We start from the raw sequence: 15,653 nt of genomic DNA on the forward strand, positions 1-15,653 counted from the left end.
TGTTCAGGTATAAATGTGTCAAGGTTCTTCTACTATGGAGAGAGGAGAAAAGTGAGCCTCTAAGAGAGAGGTACTAATACCACCCAACAAGATACACACATGAACTCGAAGGATCCGTCTAACATCCAGCGGAATAGTCCATAGAGGATGTGATGGTCGTTACAACCAACAAATGAAGAAATGTCTATCTAATAGATTTCATAATAGTCCACAAGGATGGGACAACAATAATAACCATTAAAACACATTCTCAATAAGATATGTACTAAAACAACTGAAATAGTTCAACCATCTTAACACATGTGAAATCAAACTTGAAGTAGAAACATTCGTAGAATATTCTTACAAACAATTATAATCCATTTATGAAGAACGTGTTGGCCTTGAAGGCTTATGTTATTAAGTAAAATTTTCAAGACACATATTTACAATTTAGATCACTAGCTCTAGTAGTGGAGCATTGGAGCCACTGCTTGCTCCCCAAAGAATTAGTTTATCTCTCTAAAGCTTTGCGGGAAGAGCCAAGGTGAAAAGTCCTTTTGAAATATAATAAGGGAGTATATATAAGAAAGGGGTGATGCTTCCCCTTCCTTTTGACTCTTTGACTACCCTCATGATTGTTTGACTTCCTATGACTTTTCAACTTTACATGACTCTTCATATTCCACACATGTCCTTTGGACTTTCACTTTACAATACATTTCTGAAACATGTGTTACATTTTTGGCCACAAGGTGTGCAATGTGACTACTCATGACATGACACTGCTGACATGGACTACATGATGACATGGAAATGTCAAGCCATTTCTATTGCTGAGTGCTGAGTGTTTGCTTATTCTTTTCACCTCCATATGACTTGGTGACAAGGAATCTTCAATGATCTTAAGTCTTGAGTTGTGATCACAAATTGATGTCCCTTTTTATTTTCTTAATTGATTAGCTTGTGTGTTCATCTGCAAGTGTGTATTTTGGCAATCTTCGCTCCTTCATCTCCATCTTCATCATCTTTCCATGGTGTGATAGAGTACCCATATCTACAATTCACTCATGACGAGACGACATTAGTTCAGAAACCCCCTAGTCTAAGATAGTGCATTTTGATCCATTAACTGAGCCAGGACCAGGTGACAGGTTGGGAGAGAGGGCTCAGTGACTATGCAATGCACAGTTCCAACAGTCAAGGGTGAGGCTTGAGCTTTGTGACTGCACAGTGCACAACTCAGGCAGGATTAAAGGACAAGATTGTGCAATTTTGAGAGCCAATGGGATAGGATGAGGGGATGAGATTGAGAGGACACACTGCGATGTAATGGGAGGCACAACTGGTAGGGCTACCATGCAATTTTGCAGTTCATAGGCTCAGGGGAAGAGCTTGAGGCTTGTGATTGCGTAGTGCACAATGAAATCCAAGATGGGAAGAATGATTGCACAATTCTAGAGGCCAAGGTCGCAGCTTGAGCATAGGAACTGCGCAGTGCAACAGTCCTGGGAGACAGGAACTACACATTGTGCAGTGTCATGAGAATATTGTTTCTTTGTCCATCTCCAAAGAAATGGAACATGCCCCAAAAGAAGAAAAGTCAAGCTCATTCTTCTAGTAAGAAGAGAAATATCAACTTCTAGGATCCAAATGATGGTGGTGAGGACCAAGGTGGTCAATGAGTGACCGATGTGACTCATATTTTATATATGACATCATATTATTGCATATGATCGTATTTGGGATGGAGATATCCTTTTTATATTAGATTTTTTTTCTATATAGGTCACCTATGATATGCCTTAGCTTAATGATTTGATTGTATTTAAATGTGCACATATTTATTTTTTTATTTAGTATTCTACAATGAAAGACAAATGAATATTTTAATTATCAATAGTTATTACTGATGATAGCTAGTTGTAAAGTTGTAATTATGTTTTATTTTGTGAATAAAGAAAACATGGGGATTTAATGGTTGAGTATATATGGTTGAAAGAGAAAAAGGTTGCAATTTAATTATGAAAAAGTTACTATTATTATTATTATCCATCAATAAGTCCTAGGCATCTAATTTGGGTGATTAGATTTAATTAAAAAATTATGATATTGGCCAATTAAATGTTTCCTAGAAGTCAGGAAATTGTCGTCAAGGGTGGAAAATAAAATCTCATTAAGGAGAGAATAACTATCTGCCACCTATTGATAAGGTGGAGGCAGTTATTAACCACCAAAAGAGTGGTATATGGATAATATCTATGTTTTTAGTTGCTTTTGTCTCATTATTTTTAGAGAAGACTTGTTAGGTCCCTATACTACTAGTGTAACCCCTTTTTGTTATTAAGACAACCCCCTTATTATATTGTTGTGCCCATGCAGTCCCCATATTGTTATTATTGCGCCCCATAGAAGCCCACTATTGTTATTATTGTGCCCTTACATTATTATTCTTATGTCAACTCTAATTATATTATGACCCCTTATACTCCTATATATAGAAAGGAGGTCTTGTCATTTGTATCATCCAATAATTGTCATTTGTGTAATGTAAAGGAGGTTTCCCCCTCGAAGTGCCTGAATTCTAAGGCGTTGATCCATCTTTTCTATCCTTTTGTGAGTTGGTTTCCTAACATTTGGTATCAGAGCTTTGGATTCTAGGGTTTCGCTGCTCCAAACAAGCCATCGTGGCATTTTCTCTATAACTCTTTTTTTGCGACGCTTCATAAGCGAAAAAAAAAACCATTTTAAATGAAATCACGTTGAACCTTGAGTCTTAATTGTAGATCTTTTCTCTCTATACTTTCGGAGAATCTATGATCTAAGGAAGTTAGGGTTTTTGCAAGCTCTAGAATTTCATCTAAAACAGGTCATCGTGGAATTTTCGCTATACCATTTTTGCTATGAAGTTTCAGAAGCTAAAAAGAAAACCCATTTGAGAAGAAATTGGTCTAAACCTTGGGTCCAAATTTTAGATCTTGCCTCGCTATATTTTCGGATATATGATATGAGGAAGTTAGGGTTTTTGCAGACTCCCGAATTACATCTTAAACAGGTGACCTTGGGAAAAGCGTCATAACTTTCTCTCTGAGCATCACATTGAAATTTTGTAACAAGTTGCAGAAATAGGACGGATTGTGTTTTCTTTGGGTATAATTTTCAAAACCTAAGGTTGAAACAGTGACACGTGGTGCATCGTACAAGTTCAGTCTACTGAACTAGTCTATAATTAGGTCATCGTGGGAGATTGAGAATAAATCTTTCTTCGGGAATCTAATTGTGATCAGACTTGTGTAATTAGAAACAAGACTCAGAGGGCTATTACAGACCGAAATTTCAGAACTTAAAGAGCCGAAATTACAAAGTTACAGTCATTTGAAGATCGAGCTCTTAAAATCAAGAAAAAGCTAGATGAGGAAGTTCGATGGCAAGGATCCTGTAAATTGGATACTATAGATGGAGAAATATTTTGATATACATGGTGTACCACTGTTATAGAAGGTACATATTTCATTTAATTATTTAGAACCAAATCAATTTTTATGGTATAAAGGGCTTTGTTCTTGTAAACCACTTGTCATGTGGTCAACTTTCATGGAGGAAATGATAGCACATTATGAGGATACCAAGAGAAACACATTCTTTATCCAATTGATAAATCTCAAACAAAAGTATTCAATGGCAGAGCACATTGAGGAATTTCAAAAATTGAATATAAGGGAAAATGATATTCCAGAGAAGCAAAGGATTGATGTCTCCATAGGGACTTTAAAGGATAACGTTCAACATGAGGTTTGTCTTTGGGAAGCTGATTCATTGGAGACGGAATTCAGGTCGGCAAGAAAAGTGGAAAGCAAAATTATGGAAACAAGGAAGTCTACCCCTCATAACTACAAATATGGAAGTGTTGTTTCTCCTAGCCTTCCACAACCTACAAGGTTGACACCACAATAATTGGAAGAAAAAAGAGCAAAAGGGCTTTGTTACAATTGTGATAACAAATACATTAAAGGTCATAAGTGTGCTGAGAACAAATTAGTTTACATTGATTGTGAAGAGGAGGAAGAAAAGGATCAAGAAACATCAAAAGAAGAGGATATACACCAGGAACCAACCCCAGAGAAAGAAGAAATGAATCTGACCATATCTTGTAAATCATTGGCAAGAAACACCACTCCTCAAACTCTCAAGATAGAAGGACATATCAAGAAGAAAAAGGTTCAAAAAGTGAAATATCACATCAAGAAAGAAGAAATGAATCCAACCATATCCTGTAATACATTGGCCAGAATTACCACTCCTCAACTATCAAGATAGAAGGACATATCAAGAAGAAAAATGTTCAAGAGGTGAAATATCACATCAAGCGTCAAGAAATGAATCCGACCATATCTTGTAATGCATTGGAAGAACTTACCACTCCTCAAACTCTCAAGATAGAAGGACACATCAAGAAGAAAAAGATTCAAACAGTGAAATATCACATCAAGAATCAACAACAAGTTCTCCAACTTTTAAAGGATAACGGCACTTTGGTGTAGAATCAAATGGAACAACAGGTAGATCAACATCGCACTGAAAAAAGTTTTGATGTAGGTGATTGGGTATTTTTACGGCTACATCTGAAGCAAGCTATTTATGAGAAGGAAATGTTGGTGATACTACATGCACTTAAGAAATGGTGACCTTACCTAATGGGAAGACACTTCAAGATAAAAATGGATCATGATAGTCTTAAATACTTTTTAGAACAAAGATTATCTTTAGAAGAACAAAAGAATGGGTCACAAATATGTTAGGTTATGACTTTGAAATCATCTACAAAAAAGGGAAGCAAAATGTTGTTGTAGATGCACTCTCAAGAAAGGATGAGGATGTGCAATAATTGTTTTGTTCTATTTCTATTATCCAACCAGATTGGCTAAATAAAGCAAGGATAAATGGAAGAAGGACGAAGAAGTGTGGCCACTCATTAAAAAGTTGTAGAATATCCCAGTTTAAACAATATTGTCAGAACTTGATGAGGAAGGAAAAATCATATTGGAGCCTAGAGCGGTCACAAAAACAAGAACCTGATAACTACGAAATTGATCAATTTCAGAGTATCTCATCAAGTGGAATAACTTACCCACTGAAGATTTCACATGGGAGGACAATAATTTTATACAGAAGCATCAAGAACTACTCAAGCGTTGAGGACAACACTTTTTGAAGGAGAGGGGAATGTTAGGTCCCTATACTCCTAGTGTAACCCCTTATTGTTATTAATACAACCCCTTTATTATATTGTTGTGCCCATGTAGTCCCCATATTATTATTATTGTTCCCCATAGAAGCCCACTATTATTATTATTGTGCCCTTACATTATTATTGTTATGTCGGCTCTGATTATATTATGACCCCTTAGACTCCTATATATAGAAAAGAGGTCTTGTCATTTGTATCATCCAAGAATTGTCATTTGTGTAATGCAAAGGAGGTTTCCCCCTCGAAGAGGCTGAATTCTAAGGCGTTGATCTATATTTTCTATCTTGTTGTGAGCTGGGTTCCTAACAATTGGAGAGACTAAAGAGAAGCAAGAATTAAAATACAAAAGAAGAATTGCAGGCCTAGTTGCTTGGGGTACAAGCAATTTGTTGAGTCAAGTTTGGGAAGAGTCAAGTATTTAGCTATCAATTTCCCATATATTTGTTCAATTTGGTGTTTCTTCTTGTATTGTTTATTTATTTGTTCATAGAAGAAATTTGTTTATTGCTTGTATTGTTTATTTATTTGTTCATGGAAGAAATTTGTTTAGTATTATTCTTTTTTTCAAAACTACTTAACATTTTTATGTGTAATGAATAAAAGATATTGTAGAAAATTTTAATTTCCAAAAGTACATGGGCAAAGAAGAAGTTATGTTTATTTTTCTACAGTTTAGTTGTTAAAATAAATGGAAAAGTAGGAAAAAGAAATGTCTAGAATGTTATTATTGTAACTTATAAACAGAAAATATTATAATTGTATACTAGTTATATGAAGTTTAGATTCCATGTAACTTATAAACAGAAAATATTATAATTGTATACTAGTTATATGAAGTTTAGATTCCATGATAAAGTAAGAGCGTACAATACAAGATTGATTGGTGTTAAAGAATATATGATTAGAAAGAATAACTCTTTGTCATGCGAGAAAGTTATTCTCATTACAAATTATAAGAATGATATTAGCATTTATATATAATATATATGTGTTGGACACACATGGAATATGAGTAGACATGAGTGATAAAATAGTGAAATTCATTTACTATTAACATAGATGTACATTTACAATACATTATTGTGACTGTTGGATTCATCTTCCAACGTCTCTTGGATTCCCTTTGATTGCCCAACTTCCATACCTTAACCCTTAGCAGATTAGGTGTTCAACATCCGCCCCCCCTCCCACCACCCCCTAATCAAAGGGGTATGTATGATTCCAAGAAGAGAGTTGTAATAAAAAATGTGAAAAATATGCATGGCAACACTAGGTTGAATGTGCTCTCCGAAACGCTGGTATAAGTGGGTGGTTTAAGGATGACCACCAACACTGGAATGCTTAGTGCAATTCTTCGAACTCTTCCAAATTTGGGAAGAAGATGAAATCTTCTGCTAGAGGAAGTGTCCATAATTATTTGGAGAGGGAGACCTTCAACCTGGAAAAGGGAGGTCTACAACCTATAGTGGTTTAAGGATGACCAACAACTCTGGAATTATTAATGCAATTCCAGGAACTCTTCCAAAATTGGCAAGAAGCTGAAGTCTTCTGCTAGAGGAAGTGTCCCCAATTATTTGAAGAGGGATAAGCTCAACCTGAATAGGGAGGTCTCAACCCCAGATAGATGGTTTAAGGCTAACAACCAACCAAAGGCATGCTCAAACACATCTCTATCTCTGGATACAACTTTGAATTTAATATGGCAGGTTGTGGCTCAGGCTCGCTTGATGTGGCTTTGAAGCTTGTATATGACCATCACTTCCCCCCTGTCATATACAAGGTGAGAAGATGGAGAAAAATCAACTGCAAGACTATTCAATACTCTAGAACAAGTTCTACAATATGACTGAAATATCTTATTGGCAGTTGAAGCCCATTGCCAAGAAGCGATTAATCCAAGATCATGAATCTTTGTTCTTGCACGAGGCTTTTTTTTAAGCATATGCTTGAAGAATGAGTATTTTTATGATTATGATCACATGGATGAAGATCAAAGCGATGCTATTTCATATGGCCAACTCTGTCACAATGTTGGCATTTAACAATTTGTTGTGGTTGTTGTGGAAGAGGACCAGAATCTGGAACAGCTAAAAGTGAGCTGACATGAAAACATCCGACACTCAAAAACTAGATGGGCTTTGAGTAATCTGGAATATGCAAGGACACCTCCTTATCATATCCAAGACCTATTTTTTTCTTGTTGTTGACAAACTCTTCCCAAGTTTTGATGATTTCCTTGGGAAGTGTAGAATGAATTTCCACACCTATATTCAAATCTTCTTTTGAAATGAGCAGTTGATCTGAATCAACCTCAACATTAATGACTTGATGACTTGCTAGTTTCTAATATGATCCTATTTCAAAGTGAAATAGGGGATTTTTCATACAAAACCAATTTCAAAAGGATGTATTTTTTGTTGTAACTCATCTTGCTGAAGCTAAGACTCCAACTGAAAAAATTCAATGTTTTCTTGTGGATTTGTAGATAAATTTTGATGTCAAAAAGAGTTTCCTTACTGAATTTTACCATCCCATCAACAATGGAATAGATTAGGGTATTCAATAAATTTAATTCATCATCAATTTGATCCATTTCACAATAATGCTTCAACTAAAAATGCACTTTGAATGTAAAAGTTTAGGTGAACTTATGAACAAATATATTAGACAATGCCAAATTGTTGCAACTTTAAAGAATATAAACATTTCCTAATGCTTATGAAAGTTCTGCACCAAGATCATTAACACTTGGGGTTCCAGGATCACTAATAGGAGTAACAATCTCACTCTGAAATACTTACACTTGGGGTTCCAGGATCACTAATAGGAGTAACAATCTCACTCTGAAATACTTACACTTGGGGTTCCAGGATCACTAATAGGAGTAACAATCTCACTCTGAAATACTTACTAAACTTGTGGAAACTTAGATGAGCATCAATATTATACTACTTAGAGAAGCTTTCCAGAGTATCAAATCTAAAAATTCGTCCTGTGCGTAGTATGGTTGCAGGTAGAAACCTGAACTCTATTGTTCCCTCAGACTTTCACAATACAATAAACAATGTTTAGATGCGAGCTTATAAAACCTTGAGATCCAAGCTTATGAAACTAGCTTGTCTTGACTAAAAATACTTGCAATGTATATAGTAAGTAGGTTGGACAAACTCAATACGTTTACTAGACTTTCAACACTTCATAAATGTAAAACCCTTTGTAGGAGAGGTTAGTTGGTACATCCACTATCATCTTTCGATAATATTCCTCCAACAACAACTATTCAAAACTTGATCGCTTTCTCGTCTCACCCTCAGAGCTCTTGGCTACACCCTTCCAGCCATCGCAGAAGTCTTGACCGATACATTAAACACAAAAAATTGTTGAAGCCGATTTTAATGCTTTGTAGGAAAGTCCATTTATCTTGCTACCTTACTTTGCGATATCATTGATGATGTGTTGCTTGAAAATAGGTAGCTCTCAAATGGTAAATCCTGATGAACATGCAAATGCGTTGTCACCAAATTTAAGTGGTTTATTACTGGAAGCTCAAGTGATTGAGCATATCACAACTTCATATTCAATGTTGGAGGCTACCTTAGAATAATTCGATGATAATGATGCATAGACAATGGGAAAGAGCTTACAGTCTTTAATTTAATGTTGCATACATAGTCAACACTAAATGCATAGAGGGTACGTTGAAGACTATTGTTCAATTCTTCCAATAGTGAGAGTGTTTATAATTTCATCGCTAGACATAGACGGAGGTCGAAAACTTCACCATTAATGATTGAAGTTGAAGGATTGGAATCTTCTGCTACTACAACTAGGGAACACACTAGAATTTTATAACATCCTACTTCTCTTCATCAAAATATTGAAGTTGAAAGAGTCCCATTTTTGGAATCAATATCTGCAACATCTCCACAATCACTGGTTCATGAAGTTGAAGAAATATTGTCACCCAGATTAGTTAGTTCTCTAATAAGAGAATAAGATGAATTTTAGAGATCTTTGCCATCTACTGTCAATATCAGAGCTGCCAGATCTCCGCCACTGGTACCAAGAACGAGTAGAACATCTTCACATATGATGGTCAACAAAGTTGAAGAAAGAACATCATCATGATTGGAGACTCCTCCAGCCAGACACATGGAAGCAATGGCAAGGAATTTGGAATTTCCTGGGAATATTAAAGTGGATAGGTTCCCATCATTGGAAACTATTCGACAAAGAGTCGATGACGAACCAAAGTTTCAAACCACCATTCTAAATTAACCAATGGACCAACATACAATAACACATATATATAAGCCAATAAAGTGCAAATTCATTCAAATCCAGAATGCATTCAAGTCTCCCTTCTTATGCAGGTGGGATGAGAGTGTGTTTTACCCGTCACGGAACAACCTAGCACATACTTGTTTTTCATCTTCTTATTTTCAGGATTCTCAATGAATCTTTTAACAAGATATTCACCTCTCTTGACGATTCATTCACACTGGTGTGAGCTATTACAACCTTCAAACTTTCAAAGAAAGACGAAAGTCCCAAGAAGATGAAAATCCAAGGGAAACTGTGCTTTCTTACAAAATGTCTTATATCAATACTCCACCAATAAAAAGTATGAACTCTTAAGTCAAAACGAGCTCATTCAGAAGAGCGATGAACAAGTTTGAGCATAGAATTCCAATGCCCCGGTTTCAAATATTCAATTCCTTAGATCCGAGTAGAACATAATTACCCCCAATCAGAAAGTTTGAGCATAGAATTCCAATGCCTCGGTTTCAAATATTCAATCCCTTAGATCCGAGTAGAACGGAATTACCCCCATCAGAGTCTCTATCGAACTCGATTTTGTAATTGTTCTTGATATTCAGAGCATGCGTAGGAAAATAGGTGAATAGTGCCTGACAGAGCACCGACATAAGTGATGGTCAGAGGGAGCGCTGAGCATAAATAGCTAGCATTATAGCCAGTGGGGAATATAAACGATCGCTCTTGAAATAATCAATTAGACAAGCAGAGTTTGACCATAATGGCAGATCTGAGAGGATCTGAAAGTGCCTAGGACTGGCCTGCCCTTTGATACTATGTTAGACACACATGGAATGTGAGGAGACATGAGTGATAAAATAGTGAATTTCATTTACTATTAACATAGATGTACATTTATAGTACATTCTTGTGACTGTTTGGATCCATCTTCCAACGTCTCTTGGACTTCCTTTGACTGTCCAACTTCCACACCTTAACCCTTAGTGGATTAGGTGTCCAACAATATGTATATGTATATATTAATTACGTAAATGAAAAAAGTAAAGTAACAAATGTTACTACTCTTGGTAATAATTCTATACTTATAGATAATTGTATTTATATTTATATGTATGAACAAATACATAAGTAATATATAAATAAATACAAATAACAAGCTATACCTTCGATAAAATTATGAAGGAAAGAAAATAGGGACCATAATCATCTAACACTGGTGAGTGGTTTTATACATAGCGAATAAATTCCATACATTTACAAAAGGTTTAAAAACCAAGAAATGAACTTGTATCAGACATTACCTTTATGTGAAAATTGTGGAAAAAACCTATGCCGAGAACATAAAGAATTCTAGAGTAAAGACTCATGATTTTTTTATATATAAATAACCAATTAATTTAAAAATAATTATATTATAAACACTGAGTCATCATTTCATGTATATAATCCGAGTCTGTCTTGGAGGAATTTTGCAAAATTCTGCGAGGAAATTAAAGAAAAACGAAAATTTCAATACAACAAAGGTATTATGCCACTAATGAGCTTCCAATATAGAAAGGGACACAAAAACTGAATAAAAATATAAGAGCTCAATGATTGTTGAAAAGTGAGTACAATATAGTCTTCCAAACAAATTCGCTCTCGCTAGAAAGATTAACAGTACATGTGTAAAAGGTGATATGAAATTCAGTTAGCATGTTATCTATTATGGAAATAAAAGTAAACAAAAAAATTAAAATAAGAAATATTGAAAGAGGAAAAAGTTTTACCTGTGATAATCAAGGATAAGACTTGGGTGTATCCTTACCTGCATCGAGAGATGCTAAATAAGACGAGGATTCGAATGTGTATTGTACAAGAATAAATCTTGTAAATATTTAAGCATAAGCTTGAAGAGAACCAAAGCCCTTTCCATGAGAGTGGAGAATTTCATTCATACGTAAAACCCAAAAAATATCCCTTTACTTTGGGATACACTGTAACATAAAGTTCGAAAAAGTAGGGTTTTAATTTACAAATGAAGAAAGCATATAATTAAGGTATAACTGAAAAGAATTGAAAAAAAAAAATATTCTTATTAAGATTTAAAAACTACAAAAATGTTAACAATATTCAAACAAAAATTGTACAAGGACCGACCTAGGGAGCAGACCCTAGAGTATGAAAAATAACAATAACTCTAATAATTAGAAAGAAGGGGGGCTGCGCGGCTAGTCCGCGCCCTTTTAAGGTAGAATATAAAAATGTGGTCAAAGAATATCATTCCATGAAAAACGGAGTGAAAGACCTGAAGAGGATAAAATAGCCTGAGAACAGAAACTGTAGTTATCAATTCCAAGGTTGAATCCTGAATGTGTCAAATTAAAAACCTGCAGTTACTGTTTTGTGAATTGAACAAATGCAAAGAGAGCTGGATAAACTAGGTGGGCTTGAAATAATGTGAGAGGACTGCAAGAAGTATATGGTAGCATAAAAGAAACTGTAGTTATCAATTCCAAGGTTGAATCCTGAATGTGTCACACATTAGAAACCTGCAGTTACTGCTGTTTTGTGAATTGAACAAATGCAAAGAGAGCTGGATAAACTAGGTGGGCTTGAAATAATGTGAGAGGACTGCAAGAAGCATATGGTAGCATAAAAGAAAAGAATAAAAGCGTCAACCTCTGATGGATGATTAAAGAACTGTAATCATTATGTCTACTCACATATCAGAACTTGTATTTCGTTAAGGAATTGAGGCTCTGGATCAAAACCTGCATTTAAAGAATAGGAACAAAAGTTGCGAGGATCAAAAACTTACATAATAATGTTATGCCAACTTACATAATAACTTAATTCCATAGGTTTCCATAGTTCTACTTATTCACCGAGAAAATATGCCTTTTATCCTGAAACTTTAAGGACAACTTGTCATTTTAAGTCATATGTTTGGTATAAAAATATTGTCATAGATTCCATCCTAGTTAAATAGAATTATTATATGAAACTTAAAGGAAACGTAGTTAATGGCAGCCATTATCGTTAGAGCCATCATCATCACATGGCTCACATAATTTGAGAAAAGGAAAATAATTTATTTTATTATAATTTAGACATAGAAAAAGGTCTATTACAAAGAAATGTTTTATACCAAGTCTATATTAGAAAGGACTAGAAATTAAACTAAATTAATAAGCACAAGAGAAAGGACTAGAAATTAAACTAAATTAATAAGCACAAGAGAAGATCCTAGATAAAAATAATACTTATAGTTCATCAAGATTTATAACCTTGGTAGGAGAAATCATAACCCTGATAAGGTTAGCAACTCTACGGCTAATAGTCTCTACTGCATCTAGCTTGAACTATAGTGTCCATGGAACTAAGTTTAAGACTAAGGCTCTTCTTTCTTACCTTTATAGATGTTATATGGAATTTGTGACCAGTTCAGGAACTACTTGTAGGGGAGCAATTGAACAGCCCGGAACTTGTTGTCCAAGGTGCTCTTATGCGGTTTAGGACCTCCTCGTCTGGGTAGCAATTATCAAGGATAAAGAGCTATTGTTTCAGCATAGTAAAAAGAAAATGTTGCGAACTTGGCATTCTGTCCACGACTTATTCCGAAGGCTTAATCCATCTGAGCGTCTACCCCATGTGACATGTTATAGGCCCAATAGATCTATGAAAAGTGAACCTAATTTGTTCCATTAAACAGCGTTTGTGAATTAGGTTATATTCTCTTTTATTCCTAATTTGTTCCATTAAACAGCGCAATGTACGATAATACAGAGCCTACAGGAAAAACGATGGGTGGGGTGTGTACCGGGAAGGAAGCTATTTCTGTGCGTACTTTAACCAATTGATTCATAGATCGATCCTCCTAATGCTGGGCTGCAAGATTTTCGTACATTAATCTTGAACAAATGATCATTACATTAATTTGGAACAACTGAACGTCCCTCTGCATGATCTGCATACATACCTGCAAATTGTGAGAGCTGGTCCTGTTAAAAATAACCAAAGAATTTTTTTTTGCATAAATCAATTACTTGTAAATCCAAACAATAAAAGTAAAAGTTACAGATATTGGATCAAATCAACAATAATAGCACTCACATTGCATGAAAAACTCAATTGACCTCAGCAGGTAGACGGAAAGGTTGGCTCATCTAACAGTGGAACACAAATCTCAGGCTGATTCGACTCTAAGAAGCCGGGCGTTAATTGAGTTTCTACTCTACGAAACTCAATTAAATTAACTTGATCTCAATTAATTGAGTTACAGTCAGCCTGCAGAACTATAGAGGGAAGAGGAGCATCGTCAAGCGCTTTTTTCTACCATTGTCATCCATAAAAGCACGTTGCAATTTTACATAATAGTTAAAGTTTTAAAAGGAATAGAGGTGTACGTTGTAAGCTTGCATAATAATTAGAGTTTTATATACGCCTTGGGAACGAAAACACACTGCCTTAAAAGAGGGTAAAAGTCTACAGGTAAAAGGAAATGGGTTATTGAAAAATCAAGTTGGGAAAAGTTTATTTAATAATATTTAAGATAAAGATGTGCATATTAAATTTTCAAGAAAAATAATGAAAGAAAGTGTAATTCAATTTGATGGGCAATTAAAATGTTCAGGAAAAAAGAAAGAAAGTGAGTGCCATTCCATTTTAAAGAAAAAAAAAATAACAATAATGAGATATTTTATAATAAACAAAAGCTTTAAAATCAAAGAATTAAATAACCTGATACACTTACAAAATTTTAAAATAACTTCACATTGTTGGTTTATTTTGTTAAAAAATTCTTGATTACTACCAATGTAAAATCAATTACCTAATGAGTATAACATTCTACGAATTGGTGTCCGCATTTCTCTGATCTGTCAAACCCCCAAAAATTACATTCACTGGAAAATGAAATTAACATATATCACCCATGCCATTAAACGAAACATCCATCTTATTTGTAGTGAAATCACTATAAAATAAATAAAAAATAGTCGTGCTTCCTTTAAACCAAAATTGGAAGCAATGTAAATTTGGTACTCGAAATGAATTGATAACCTGTCACATCAACCTTGTTACGACGCACATCCCCTGTCCCACAATGCGATGAAAACGCAGGGCGCACTGGTCGATCGCTTCCTGTAAATCGAAACAAAAACAAATATAAATCCTCTACTGTTTAATTCAATTGAATTGCGAAGCCATCAAATAAATCCTCTAGAGTTCAATTTAATTGCAAAAGCAACAAATAAATCCTCTGAACTTTAATTGAATTAAGCAACCAAAAAAAGACCACAAATTACTTACGATTTGTGAGAGATTCGTCCTCGGTTGCTCTACCTCCTCGGCTTCTATAAATCCTCTGATGAAACTGACTAAAACGTGAAAATGAAACCATAGAAAATAAGCTTACATGGAGAAATAAAAACCGTTTAAGCTTACAGGAAGAAATAATAACAATAATTATGAGGGGATAACAGCAGTATATATGACCAGAAAGAAACCACCAGAAACCAAGCCAAGAATAGGAAGAGATTGTAGATGTTCGGACACCTCAACATCCTGTTAGAAGCCATGCCGTGGACACCTCAACATCTTGTTACAGCTTTCCAAAAGGCACGTGGAATACATGCAAACATGTAACATACAAAGATTTGTAATCATCGCATATAAATCACCACTTTTCTGACTGTCCACTTGTCTGGCGTGTGGGCCGATGATTTTACTGGTTGTCTGACGCTGTGGGCCAACGATCTTACTGCTTGTCGATTATGCGATAACCTAACATGCACGATGACAACACAAAACAGAAACTCATTAGATTCATGTAACAATAACACATTGTTATATCAATGGTGGACCTCCGCCAAATTCAGTCAATCTTAGTCAACCCTCTTCACATTGATCAACTTTGTTAACTATCTTCAATCATGGCCAACCTCATCATCCCTCTACAGCCGAGGTCAACCATGGTTAATGAATCCACTCCACACACGTCAGTTGTCAACATTTTCTAGCCTTGGTCAACCATAATCTTCCCCTTAATCCTTGGTTTAATCATGCTCAACTAACATCAACCATGGTAATTATTGGTAATCATGGTCAACTAAGGTCAACCCCGTCATCTCACTTCAACCATTAATGTAATATCAACATTAGCATT

At 35.1% G+C, this 15,653-nt stretch overlaps 1 long non-coding RNA gene across 1 annotated transcript; it reads right to left on the reverse strand.

Moving 5' to 3' along the window:
- Positions 1-11,272: 11,272 nt before the first annotated feature.
- LOC149221126 (uncharacterized) lies at positions 11,273-14,629 on the reverse strand. The gene is made up of 3 exons (XR_016248805.1): positions 14,549-14,629; positions 13,308-13,454; positions 11,273-11,312 (listed from the first exon to the last, which is right to left on the reverse strand). It is a non-coding gene; the product is annotated as an uncharacterized LOC149221126 (long non-coding RNA).
- Between the last annotated feature and the right edge of the window lie 1,024 nt (positions 14,630-15,653).

This window comes from Pinus tabuliformis, chromosome Q, assembly GCF_031772625.1.
Source record: "Pinus tabuliformis cultivar Carrire ecotype Pingquan chromosome Q, CPIR1, whole genome shotgun sequence".
In the NCBI taxonomy this organism is placed as follows: domain Eukaryota; kingdom Viridiplantae; phylum Streptophyta; class Pinopsida; order Pinales; family Pinaceae; genus Pinus; species Pinus tabuliformis.